The sequence below is a fragment of the Oncorhynchus nerka genome, linkage group LG3 (assembly GCF_034236695.1).
Source record: "Oncorhynchus nerka isolate Pitt River linkage group LG3, Oner_Uvic_2.0, whole genome shotgun sequence".
Classification (NCBI taxonomy): domain Eukaryota; kingdom Metazoa; phylum Chordata; class Actinopteri; order Salmoniformes; family Salmonidae; genus Oncorhynchus; species Oncorhynchus nerka.
This window is the reverse complement of record NC_088398.1, coordinates 51,951,383-51,964,285: the sequence shown is the minus strand read 5'-3', so window position 1 is coordinate 51,964,285 and position 12,903 is coordinate 51,951,383.

The following is a 12,903-nucleotide window of genomic DNA, read 5'->3' as shown; positions in this document are numbered from 1 at the left end:
GTGAAAACGTAAGCATATCAGTTTATGGTTGGCACGGTGGCAATATGGAAGGTCTCACTTAGCTGCGCCTTTACTTTCGGTGTCATTGCAAGACTCCAATCCCTCGGATTAAATTGGATATTAGGCCTATAAATAATGGTTTTAAAGAATGATGTAATGTGTAGGCTGAAGGAGTATGCATGCACAATAAAAAAATACCTGTATTTTTTTGTTTTTATTAACACAGTCAAAACTTCGAAACATTTGCAAAAGATTTCACACTGCATGTGAATGCTAAAGGGAGTCTAGATGCCAGGGTAATGTCCATTTAGCTGCAACTGTCGCAAAAAAACTCGGAATGCCAGTACATGTGAGGACCAGCCACAATGATGCTACTAATGTCTTGGAGATGCAAAGCTTAGCCTACTTGATAACTGAGTCTACAGGCTCGAGAGGGTCCCGGAGGGTCCACGTGCGTGACTGCAAGCCAGTCAGTCTCAGAAAGAAAGAGAGAGGGGGGGGGGGGGCAATAGGGGGCAATAGGAGATAGAGTGGCGCATGCAGCGATATTTAATGCAGTCCCAAACGCTACTTTTGGTCATCCTATTACATTTTGCAGTGTTTCGTAATGCATGAAATAACAATTGGCGTTTTGATTTAAGGAATCGATTAGACAGTCTCTGGAGATTAGAAATATTGTGAAAACGCTTGGGTCACATTCGTTTTTTAAGTGGCGGCCCAATGACGTCAAAACATCATGACGTAAAAGGTCAGACAAAACTGATCCAATTATCGTCTCCGAATGAACGCAATACTGATCAGCAGCAGCCGAGAGCTGGTAGAGACTGGTAGCTGGGCTAAAAAATGATTTAAAGTGCCAGAGATGGCAACTTGGAATCATGTAGTTTGTGGTTACAGTGTTATCTTTGCCAACTAACTCACATTGTTAACATCCTTTGCCAACCCCTCTCCCTATGTCACATCCATAAAACTCTAAATTGTCCAATTCAATATAATTACAAGTAAACTGGATATGAGTGGGTCCGCAGAAGCTTACCTTGTTTGTTGCACTCAAATGAAGGTTTATTAACAGCTCGCGAACGTCGACAGTTGGCAGTTCTGGAACCGTTCTGCTGATCGCAGTGTTCTCCGTGCAGAATACACGAGATGAGCGCTGGGGTGAGTGGAGGGATAGTGGTGAAACACCAGACGATGCGCGTAGCTCATTCGTCAATAATATTAAATATGTTAATGACGATGATGTAGCAGTGCGTGGGCGAGAGAACACTGTCTGGTCTGTGCGTAAAGTTTCCTCAAAACGCTTCTGGGAACTAATAACATTTGAATGTATAACTTTTGTCCAGACAATTGCCAACTTTATCATTGATTTGTAAAAGTATTATAGACCAATTTATAAACGTGTGTCTTTGGGGGCAGGCATATGAACACATGCCATCTCCCTCTCCTTATCCTATGTGTTTGTGTTTGTGGGTATATGTGTGTGTGTGTGTGTGTGTGTGTGTGTGTGTGTGTGTTAACGAGTTGGGGGTTGCAAATGGCAAGGGGATGGTATAATTAAAACATTTAACACAGTGCGCTAAACCCCTGCTCCATTTTCTGAAGTGATCTTTAAAATATTTTTTTTCTGCAGTGAGAACATTTTAGGGCGCGAAATGCTCGACCTCAGTTTATATAAAGAACCGGCAGAGTTTTAAAAGTCCTAAAGCTACACTGTGGCCGACGTGACCTCGGAAAATATGTAATTTGTTAGACCAATGGTTTTAACTTAACCTAAAAATGTTCCCCTTTCAAATAGAAAATTAGAGGTAATCTTCATTTATATGTCAAAACGAGCTGTTTAATTAAATGGACAAAAAGCGAAGGCTTGGCACGAAGCGTCACTTTACGCAGCAATCTGTGTGTATTTTCTTGTCACAAGGAGAAATATTCTTTACGCGCCACTAAACGATAGAGACGTGTCATTTAAAATGTCTCTAGAAGAACAGGCAATCAAAATGGCAATGTCCTTACAAGTGAAATAAGTGTCGAAAATAATTTATTTGGTAGCCTATAGAATGTGATCTTTTATCTTCATCATCATTAAATATTATTATTGATATAGAGCCTATAAATCATTTATAGCCTACTATTCTTATGAATATAATTCATATTTTTGTCTGACACGGAATATGACTTCATTTATCATTTACTTAAGAACATATTTAAATATGACTAAAACTGTATTAGGCTGCCTATCAAACGATACGTTTAATTGCTATGTTATTTAAAAACATTTTTTTAACCTTTATTTAACTAGGCAAGTCAGTAAAAGAACAAGTTCTTATCATCAATGACGGCCTAGGAACAGTGGGTTAACTGCCCGTTTAGGGGCAGAACGACAGATATTTACCTTGTCAGCTCCGGAATTCGAAGTCCAACACTCTAGGCTATCTGCCGCCCCATTAAAGGCGCTTGCCATGAAACTTAGCTGCCTTGTAGAAAGGTCCTTACCCGAATTTATCACAAGGATTTTCCTAAAGATGAAATTAAATAACTAAATATTTTATAACTGCTGAATACCTACAGTTCGAATTGTTTCGCAGACGTTTTTCAAGAAAGAAGAAAGCAATACATAATGCATGCATTTGGGCACAGGTGAATGGTTAAAAGAGGATTAGGATTTTTCATTTGAACAATTAAACTATATTTATTTAAATAATCTCATAGGTCTTATCACATAAATAAAAATAAATAGGCCTATACAGAATAATTGGACTGAGCGGTGACCTGTATGAGTATATCATTATTATGTCGCTAATGATTAAATCCCTAATTTTCATAGCCATTTAAAACATAAAATGGATAGCATATTCAACCTGTGGATAATACAATTCTCTAACACATTTCGTTTCAGTACTAGGCCTATGTGGGGAGAGAAGAAGTGAAGAAATAGGATCTATGTGTGAATATTCTTCCGTGTATTTATTCAACGAAATGTTTTGCTAACTGATGTGCATTTCACCTCGTGCAAAGCAGCCATTCCATAGCTGTTTTGGTTCTTCTAAATAATTGAACACTGATTGGGGACTCCTTTGCCTTTGCGTCTCTCCTGCACTCACTCCACTCTATTTATTTTGAATTTCTTGGAAACTGGGAATCTAAAAGTATAAGACTGCTCAGAGGCAGGGAGGCAGTAGTAGCAGGGAGCTCAAACTAGCGGGAAACTTTAGAATGCCGTGAAACAATGAAAAATTGATCTCGACAATAGCCCCAATAGAAAACAATCAGAACGAAGCATTTCAATCATTTACAATACGAAATATCCCTAAAGCTTTTGTAAAATATGATAGTAAATATGAAGCAGTTAGGGCAATTGAGCACACAACATCCCAGTGTAAAATGAAAGCCTTATCTTGGGTGCCAATACAAATAGATCCACATTGGGATGAGAGAGGAGAGGCCTTACTGGGAGGTCTGCATGCACAGAAGGACCGGGCTCCAATGAGCCTCCTGGACGAGCTGACTGAGACGGAGCAGTCACTGGATGTCATCTGATTCTAAGCCCCTCTGAGCCCATTGTGTCACTCCAGCCTCCAAATAAAAATAACAGTCTTTTATTTATTTATTTCCCATTGAAGTCCCTGCTAGGATTTGATAAGAAATGATCCGGTGATTTGACGTAGACCTACGGCACAAATATCATTTCATTTCAAGAAGTCAGCAGAATAACTTAAAGAAGAATGCATCTGGAATATGTCAGCCTGATGCCGAATTAGTACCGCCGTTATGCCTGTAGCTTATTGTGTGTGTGTTGTGTGTGCAACATGTTAACAATAGCGCTGCAATGAACCGAAATGGCAATTAAGGTAATGTATGCTCCTATAAAATAGCCTGCTAACGCTTCCTATGTTTTTCATTGGTCATCTCATTTGCTCAGTGTATAGTGACAGCTAGACACCAATATAGTTCAACCTGTCACTCCATGTAGAAATAGCACGACTGTGTGGAGGTTTATGGAATAGCAAGATAATGGATTGCACACGTTGTTGAAATATAAAGGGCGCATGGAAATCATTTTTGCATTGAAGACATGATATTGTCTATTCACAAACCAATACCTGACACGACTATTTCCTGGAGGTGGAAGAATAAATAGGCCTACTGATAGTAATTTTCTGTCTAACATATAAACTAATAAAATACTACTATTTCTGTTGTGATATTTATAAATTATTATATTTAACATGTGGCTATTTACAGTTTATGTATATGTACAGGTTACAGGTTACAGTTATAACCAATAAACAAAGACAACATCTGACTTAACCCATGCCTGGTGGACTTCCATCATTTTAACCAATAGGATAAACCTATGGTTTTAATGGGCTTTTTCGAACCTGAAGGATAAATAATTTAATGGACATAGACTGGCCAAAGTAGGCCATGGGGTGCCAATCGAGCTGTGCACAAAGCCACAGGCCAAGGAAGTCTGTGAAACGTTTATTGGCGAATTAAAATCGGCAGGAGGGCCACTGCTCGCTGCGGTCACAAACACCAACATGGTAATTTAGTATAAACTACAACTGGGACCACACATTCCTCTAACATGGTGATATTGTAAGGAGTATATTATCCCTGCTGAGAGGTGATATGGAGAGCAAAGGGGTCCATTTCAATTCGAACAAATAAGTTTATAATAATAATAATAATAACATAATTAACATATAAATAATAACATCGACCACAACAACGAGGAGGCATAATAATAATAATAACAACAACAACAGCCATTAATAATAATACAATAATTCCTCGGAATAGTTAATTTAATGCATGTAAAATGTAGGCTAAGTATTCAGTAAATAAATGGTCTAAGCAGACCAGCTAGACAGACCCTCGCTTTAACGAAAATATAACTGCTCAATGAACCATGGCTTAAATCATCTATAATTGGAGACGAAGGAAACTAATGCAAAACGAATGGCTGACGTTACAGTACGAAACAGACAATTAAACAACATCTTTAAAAAATAAATACATATTTAGCAGAAGCCCAATTTCTTAAACCAGATTCTTGACCCACGTCAATGGTGCAATGTAGGCTATCTTAATTCATAAGGATATATTAGGCCATGTACAATTCAAGTTGGGAATAGGCATGTCATACGATTCAAATTGGAAATGGGCAGGTCACTCAATTGTTGGCATCAATATTTGCATCACATGGGCCAATGATTGCACATGATTTGTTGTCAAATTAATTCATAACTCATAAACACGACCTTCAAATCCATTGCCAATCTTGTTCTACACCGATTATAGCCCACCAAACACCATCCACAAAAATAATTATAATAGACCAGTAATAGTTGCCTATGTAGTCTTCAACCAAAGTATATTTGGATAACTTTCTATCGAAATATACCAAAATATAAAGGGCACAGCTCGACAATATCAAATGCAAGCAAACGTTTGCGTTTGGCGCATGAGTGGACATTACAGTGCACTTGAATGAATCTGCTTCAAGTGATCCGCGACTTTCTGGGACTTTCTGGGAGTGAACTAGAGGCGTGTCTAATGGCTTGTTTTAAAGGATGTATCTCATTGCCGGTTAGGATTAATTTATATTTCAAACAACATTCTAATAGACGCAGTGGCAGTTGGAGCGCACCTTCAGCCGCAGTCCAAATTGTTTCCATACAGAGGTCATGACTCCGAGTCCATTATTGCTCGGAAGCACCATTTCTCACTAAGCGCCTCCTGCGCTATAGCGCTGCTGTCAGGAGGATTTACATTCGCTCCACGCGACTCACGACGGTATGCTAGAAAGATACAGTGGTTTAATACATATGGTTAACATCCCAAATACTGTTTACTCTGCACATAGCCATATGTGGCATCTATGTGTTTAAATACTGAGCTTATTGTCAGCCTGCAGTGACAATGTCTCTAGACCCTTAATAGGCCTATCTGTTACAGAGAGCATGATCAACCAAAGTAGTAGCAGTAGCAAGCTCCTGAATTCATATATATATATTTATATTTATTTATATATATGTAATCATCAATTAAAAAATAATTTTATGAAAGTCAGAAAAAATATATTGTTTTGTTTTATTTAGAGAATATTCGATTGCTGTGGATTTCGTTTTGGTTTAGCAATTGTGCAGAAAGGTTCTAAGACGGTAGGCTACATAAAGCCCATTATAACAGACCTGTTTGGATAGGATACAATCAAAAACGTCAGCAGCAAAGGTAGGTTTGTGCTTCTGCTGGATTCAGTTTTACTTTACCCTACAGTAGGCCTACACTGAAAACAATCTAGTACGAACCCTGAGCAAACTTCAGTTTTTACTTTTCATGGAAATTGGGTATATCACGAATAACAGTAATCTTCTTATGCCTGTTTCAAAGTTCAGTCCTTGAGAGCTATGATATGCAACAAAGAGGATTGTTTTCCTTTCGCTAAGTGCAATGAACCTGGCAGCCTCTTTTCTCCGAATACGTTTTTACCTGAAATAAAATCCGCCTGACCAAAGACGCAGAGGAAGAAAAGTTGGAGGGAGAAAGAGAGTTGTTAGAGTCAGCACTCTGCACTATGTCATTGGGCAGAAGTATTTGACATTTGGAATTATCTGTAAATACTTCATTAAACTGTGTATGAGTTACCCCTTGTGCCTCACGGTCCACTTCTGGTAAGATTTACAAATGATAACATAAACATACCAAACAAGAAAATCAATTCGAGTTTGAAAAAGGAGGAGGGGAAGGAGAGGGGCTCCTGAGCTTTACGAATTTGATCGGCCCACTTAACAACAAAACCGCGGAGGTCGAGTAATGAGGGTTGGAACACGCGCCCAATGTTTGGGCCAGGAATCATTTGTCCATACATTAACAGTCCTGCAAAATAACAGCATGCCAGAGTTGCGTTATTGTCAATAACTGCACAACATTCTTCATATCACTTGCTTCCTACTGCACGGGATATATCAAAAACCTTTACTGCAAATTAAGAGGAGAAATCATGGAATATCGGTGTGCTAGATAGCCAGGGAGACAATCATTCTCCCAATGGTCAACTGGCCATTGGCATATTATTGCTCAATGAAGGACTCAACAGGTAGTTTACTGCATATATTATCGAATGGTGTTTTCTGGATATTTTATTTTCTGAAATGAGTTAGCAGTCGATAATGGGTAAGCCTACTAACAATAAGGGCAGGCACTAATGAGTGAGCGAGTGAGTATCTGCCAGACCAAAGGCACATCAGCAAAATGATAGGCTTACTGGTTCTTGAGGGTATGTGGTGTTTGGGTTGGGATTGGGAACATAAAGCACCAAGTCAAAGCACCAAGAGATTACAACTTCCAACCCCCTCTCCTTGTCACACATTTACCCCTGTCAGTCTGTCTGTGGCCAATGCTGCCTGCTATGTCAGCTCTGACCCCAAAGCCCGAAAGGAGACGTCAAGCTCAGGTATATGTTGAAAGGACATGGAAACAGATACCGTTGAAAATTATAGCCCTATTTTTCAACCTAGGCATAAGGATTCATGTGGGCAAGGAGGTAGGTAGGGGAGAGAGAAAAAGAGAGGGAGAGGGGGAAAGAGAGAGAGAGAGAGAAAGGGGAGAGAAACAGAGAGATAAGGAAGAGGGAGAGCGATCTTATCTGTTCATCAATGGAGGAGGGGCTGGGGGGCGTTTATAGCCACTGATGCTGAAGCCATTTGAGTCGTCAAAGGCAAACTAATAGGGATCAAAGTCCACTTTAACTAAGTCCAGGAGACAGAACCACAAACACATTTCTAATTAATGAACAACACACAGGTCCAACATCAAACACATACACTGATGCACGAATGCACTCACAAGCATGCACACATGCACACACGCACGCACCCATCAATGATTGTGGCCTTTGACTGAGGTCACCTGAGTATCTCTCAACAATGAATGAGAATTCTGGGGGGAAATGTCAGGCTCAGCATATATATCACTCTACATGGCTTTGTTGTGATGTCCAGTTGACCTGATCTAAATAGATGTTGATGTATTCTTACCATGAGTTTGATCAGACCCTGGGGTCTTCTGGCTCTGCATGGTCCAGTCCCAATCAGCATGTCACTGTCTCAGCCGTCCCTCAGTTTTTTTGTCTCAAATGCATCTGACGTGCCTTTCCAAATACGGACATGAGAATTGCCTTGTGGGTAAGACAATGGCAGTGACGGGCAGTCTAGTTTCTGTTTGTGAATCCCCTCATTGGCGGAGCTTGCTGCCATGAAAGATGTCAATCATTGATTGATAGACACCAATGAGGAAGCTTCAAATCTCCCAGGTAAATCACTTTGATTTGTTAAAGAACGAAAAGCTACATAAAAAGGGGTGAATCATTGAAAGCAGATACCTGGTTCCGAGGCACCCACACGGGGAGGTTGGCGATTCCACCATTTAGAAAATACTCGGTTCCACAGGAGTGAAGTGACCATTTCATATTGTGTGTTTATGTGTGCGCGTGAGCATGTGCATGTGTGTGTGTGCTGTGGCTGATCCTGTGTCCCTGTGTGGTAGTGTGATACTGATCAATCCCTTGGTGAGGAGAGGCCAGGGTCAGAGGTCAGAGAAGAGCTGTAACCTCCTGTTTGTTATTGTTATGCTGCCCTTGGACAGGTTAACACAGCATTACACACACACCGCCGCCGCACCCCTCAGTCACTGTGCACACAGGAGGAGAGTGAAGACAGGAGGAGGGGGCTGGAGGGTCACTTACAAACGTGTTGAAGGGACCCATGGCAGCTAATCTAAACTGCTGGAATACTATCCCACTAAAGGGAGGAAAGGTGCCCAAATACTCCCCACACGCTGCTCCTTTTATCCTAGAATGTGGAGGGAAAAGAGACCCTGAGGATATTGGACGGAAATTAGGCCAATGTATACTTTAGCCCCATTGGGACATAAGGCCATGGGGTGACACACACAGTCAATAAGAGGACATCCTTCAATAACATTGATGAAAACTAAAGGGATGGTGGTAGCATCCTGCTTCCTAACATACTTGCGGTAGGCTATAGAATAGCTGTCAGGTGTATGACACCATGTCATGTCAACCCAGCTGAGGTATGCTGATTACAGTCAGAGGATACGTCTATAAGTCAGAGGTATCCATTCCTTCTAGGATGGAGCAGGGTGGGGGCTGTTTGAGTCTGATGGTTTGGTAGTACCCCTCCACCCACCACCCATTAATCCATCCTTCAAAAGCCCACGTGGTCCTGCTAATATGGAACACATTGAGGGCCATGTAGTGGCCAGGCTAGGCAGAAGCATTCTGCATCCCAAATGGTACCCTATTCCCTACATAGTGCGCTACTTTTAACAAAAGCCCATAGGGTTCTGGTCGAAAGTAGGGAAACAGGGTGCCATGTGGGATACACACGCAGATTGGGCTAAGAGACCTGGCGCAGCGCGGCACAGCCACTTAATCAGACATTATTTATGAGCCTGGGAGGTTTAAATCAACACGAGCAGGAAGTGGGGCCAGGCCTTATGGTTTTATAACTGCTGTCATAATAATCACATCCAGATATATTCATCAGAGCTCAGCCCCTCACAACCACCACATCCACTCCAATCCCTCCTCTACATGGTTCCTTCTTCTCCTCTAGCACCTCTTTACTCCATCTCTCACCCCTACAGTAACCATTCACCACCTGCAAGCTTTATGGTCCATCCGCAACGTTTTTCTAATTCATCTTCTAATTCCTCTCTCCTTCTTCTTTATTTCCAATGGTCGTGGAGCTTTCCCTACTCTCTCCTCCTCTGCTCCTATCCTCATCTCCTTCCTCCAGTAGAAGGTAGAACCTAGACATGTTTCTAGCATCACCTGGCTTCAGGGGCACCGAGAGTGATGTCATCACTCACGGTACTTACTAAAAGGATGGCGTGATGGGGAAAAAGAGATATGTGTGCGTGTGTGTGAGTCAGGGGAGAACGACTGCCCCCTTGCATTGAGGATTTCAAGTTGAAGAAAACATGATCCTACCAGTATAGTGAATGGGAAATGGCAATCTTTAAGGTCAATATTTGTGTATGTACATCTTTTTTTCAGAACACAATCATGGAACCAATAATTGCTTCTTTTTCACCAGATGTACAGTACCAGTCAAACGTTTGGACACACCTACTCATTCAAAGATTTTTCTTTGTTTGTATTATCTTCTACGTTGTAGAATAATAGTGAAGGCATCAAAACTATGAAATAACACATATGGAATCAGGTAGTACCCAAAAAAGTGTTAAACAAATCAAAATATGTTTTAGATTCTTCAAAGTAGCCCTCCTTTGCCTTGATGACAGCTTTGCACACTCATGGGATTCTCTCAACCAGCTTCATGAGGTAGTCACCTGGAAGGCATTTAAATGAACAGGTGTGCCTTGTTAAAAGTTAATTGTGGAATTTCTTTCCTTCTTAATGCGTTTGAGCAAATAAGTTGTGTTGTGACAAGGTAGGGGTGGTATACAGAAGACAGCCCTATTTAGTTAATGACCAAGTCCATAGTATGAGAAGAACAGCTCAAATAAACAAAGAGAAAATACAGTCCATCATTACTTTAAGACATGAAGATCAGTCAATATGGAACATTTCAAAAACTTTGATCGTTTCTTCAAGTGCAGTCGCAAAAACCATCAAGAGCTATGATGAAATTGGCTCTTATGAGGACCACCACAGGAAAGGAAGACCCAGAGTTACTTCTGCTGCAGAGGATAAGTTCATTAGAGTTACCCAGCCATGTACCACTGAACATTCTCATAGGAAACAATGGGGTGACGTCATCGATGGCTTCGCCTATCGTGTGTGTGTGTGTGTGTGTTAGAGAGAGAGAGAGAAAGTGAGTGAAGGAGCAGAGGAAGAAAGAGAGAGGGAGGGGGACAGAATGGAAGGGGAGAGAGACAGAGAGACAGGCAGAAGCAGAGAGAAGAGGGTCAAAAGAGGTTTGCGAAATTAAATCAAATGACAATCCTGACTGAGTAATACATGAGCAATGGAGCCCTTGGAAAGCAACAGAAGCATTAGTGACTGGTTTGGCAGGGAATGGACAGAAGAGCGGATGGAGGGAGGTGAGGAAAGCCCTCACTACGCAAATGATGAGATAGAAATTGGTGAGACAGATCGGAACGCGTTAGAACTTCCCATGTGTCATTGATTAACTAAGTATCGCTGAGGGGATTTAGAGATGACAAAGTCTCACATAAGGAGTTGGGCGGCCTATTCTTAATGCATACATGTAGATAAATGGTCAGTGAAATCCTGATTCATCAATTCAGATTTTAAGTGCAACGCTGATTTCTTTTACAGTCCTGTTTCAGTCAATACTGGTATTTACTAAATCATTTGGTTACAATGGAATACTTTATATTACTTTCCTCAGAGAATTCAACAGATTTGCTGAGCAATGATTTCCATTTCAGTGAATGAAACTAATGAGTAATTAATTAAAATACTATTACATATTATACTAAATTACTAAACTATTACATATTATACTAAAGAAAAGCGTAACCTTCATTTCCCTCTGGGCACAGACAACAATTCAACTTCTATTCCACTTGGTTCAACGTAATTTCATTGAAATAACATGGAAACAACGTTGATTCAACCAGTGTATGCCCAGTGGTTTGTTACCAACACAGTACATTCTCCAAAAAGTTCAGTTGAAGTCAAGGGGCAATCCTTTTGATTACACAGAACAATATCCCCGCTCTTGTTCCATTACAGACTAGAAGAAAAAAAATGAAAATGAGTCTGTAGACAATCACCAGTACATCTGCTTCCCAACTAAATGAACCACACTTCACATTTGTTTGCCTTATTATTGTCTGACCCCACAGCCTCTCCAGAGAGGATCAAGAACCTAACCCCACTCAGTCAAATAGAGGGAGAGGAGAGAGAGAGAGAGAGAGAGAGAGAGAGAGAGAGAGAGAGAGAGAGAGAGAGAGAGAGAGAGAGAGAGAGAGAGATAGAGGAGAGAGAGAGAGAGAGAGAGAGGAGAGAGAGAGGAGAGAGAGAGAGAGAGAGAGAGAGAGGGGGAGAGAGAGAGAGAGAGAGGGAGAGAGAGAGAGAGAGATAGAGAGAGAGAGAGAGAGGAGTAGGAAACGATAGCCCAAAGGTAAGAGAAAGAAAGCAGCCAAACACTTTTTTTAAACTGATGTGGCACCTGGTTTCTCTCTGTGTGACTGTGTGCTGTGAGAGAGTGCATGTAGAGGAGAAACGGGGGAGGCAGCAGGGAAGGCAGGGGGGAGAGAAGGTCCTGCCAAGGACAAGGCCAAACCAGTTTAGTTTTGTATTGTGGGCTGCGGCAAGGGAGGTGGATTGGGGCTACGACTGCAGTCAGTTTGGTTTGTGGCTGCTGGCTTGGTGGTCTGCCTGAAAGCCCTGGTCTGAGACTAACTGATTAGCCCTTAATCTGAGGGGAGCCTTGAGGGAGCAGCCCCTTCACCCATGCCCCTAGAATGCTGCAATAGAAGCCCCTTGAGGGAGCCATTCACTCAAAGCCCCTGGGAGGCTGTAATAGGAGCCCCAATACCCTGATCGTCTCCCTCACAGCCAGGGAGGCGGGAGGGAGGCGGGAGGGAGGAGGGAGGGAGGCGGGAGGGTGGGCGGAAGGGCGCACACACACAGGGTGTAGGTGAGGGGGGACTGGCACGGAAATGAAGGCTAAGCAGACGTGGGGACTGGGAGCAGTGACGATGTAAACAGAGTGCCAGAGACGCCAGGTACACTGAACTATCAGGCGAAGTCTTTCACCAGGTCAAACCACTATATCAATAAGATACGTGTGTGTTTACGGGAAAAGGTGCGCCTTGCGTCATCCCACTTAACGTCCGCGTCTACCATCCACTTAGTGTCTGGTTGGTTTGACACTACGGTAC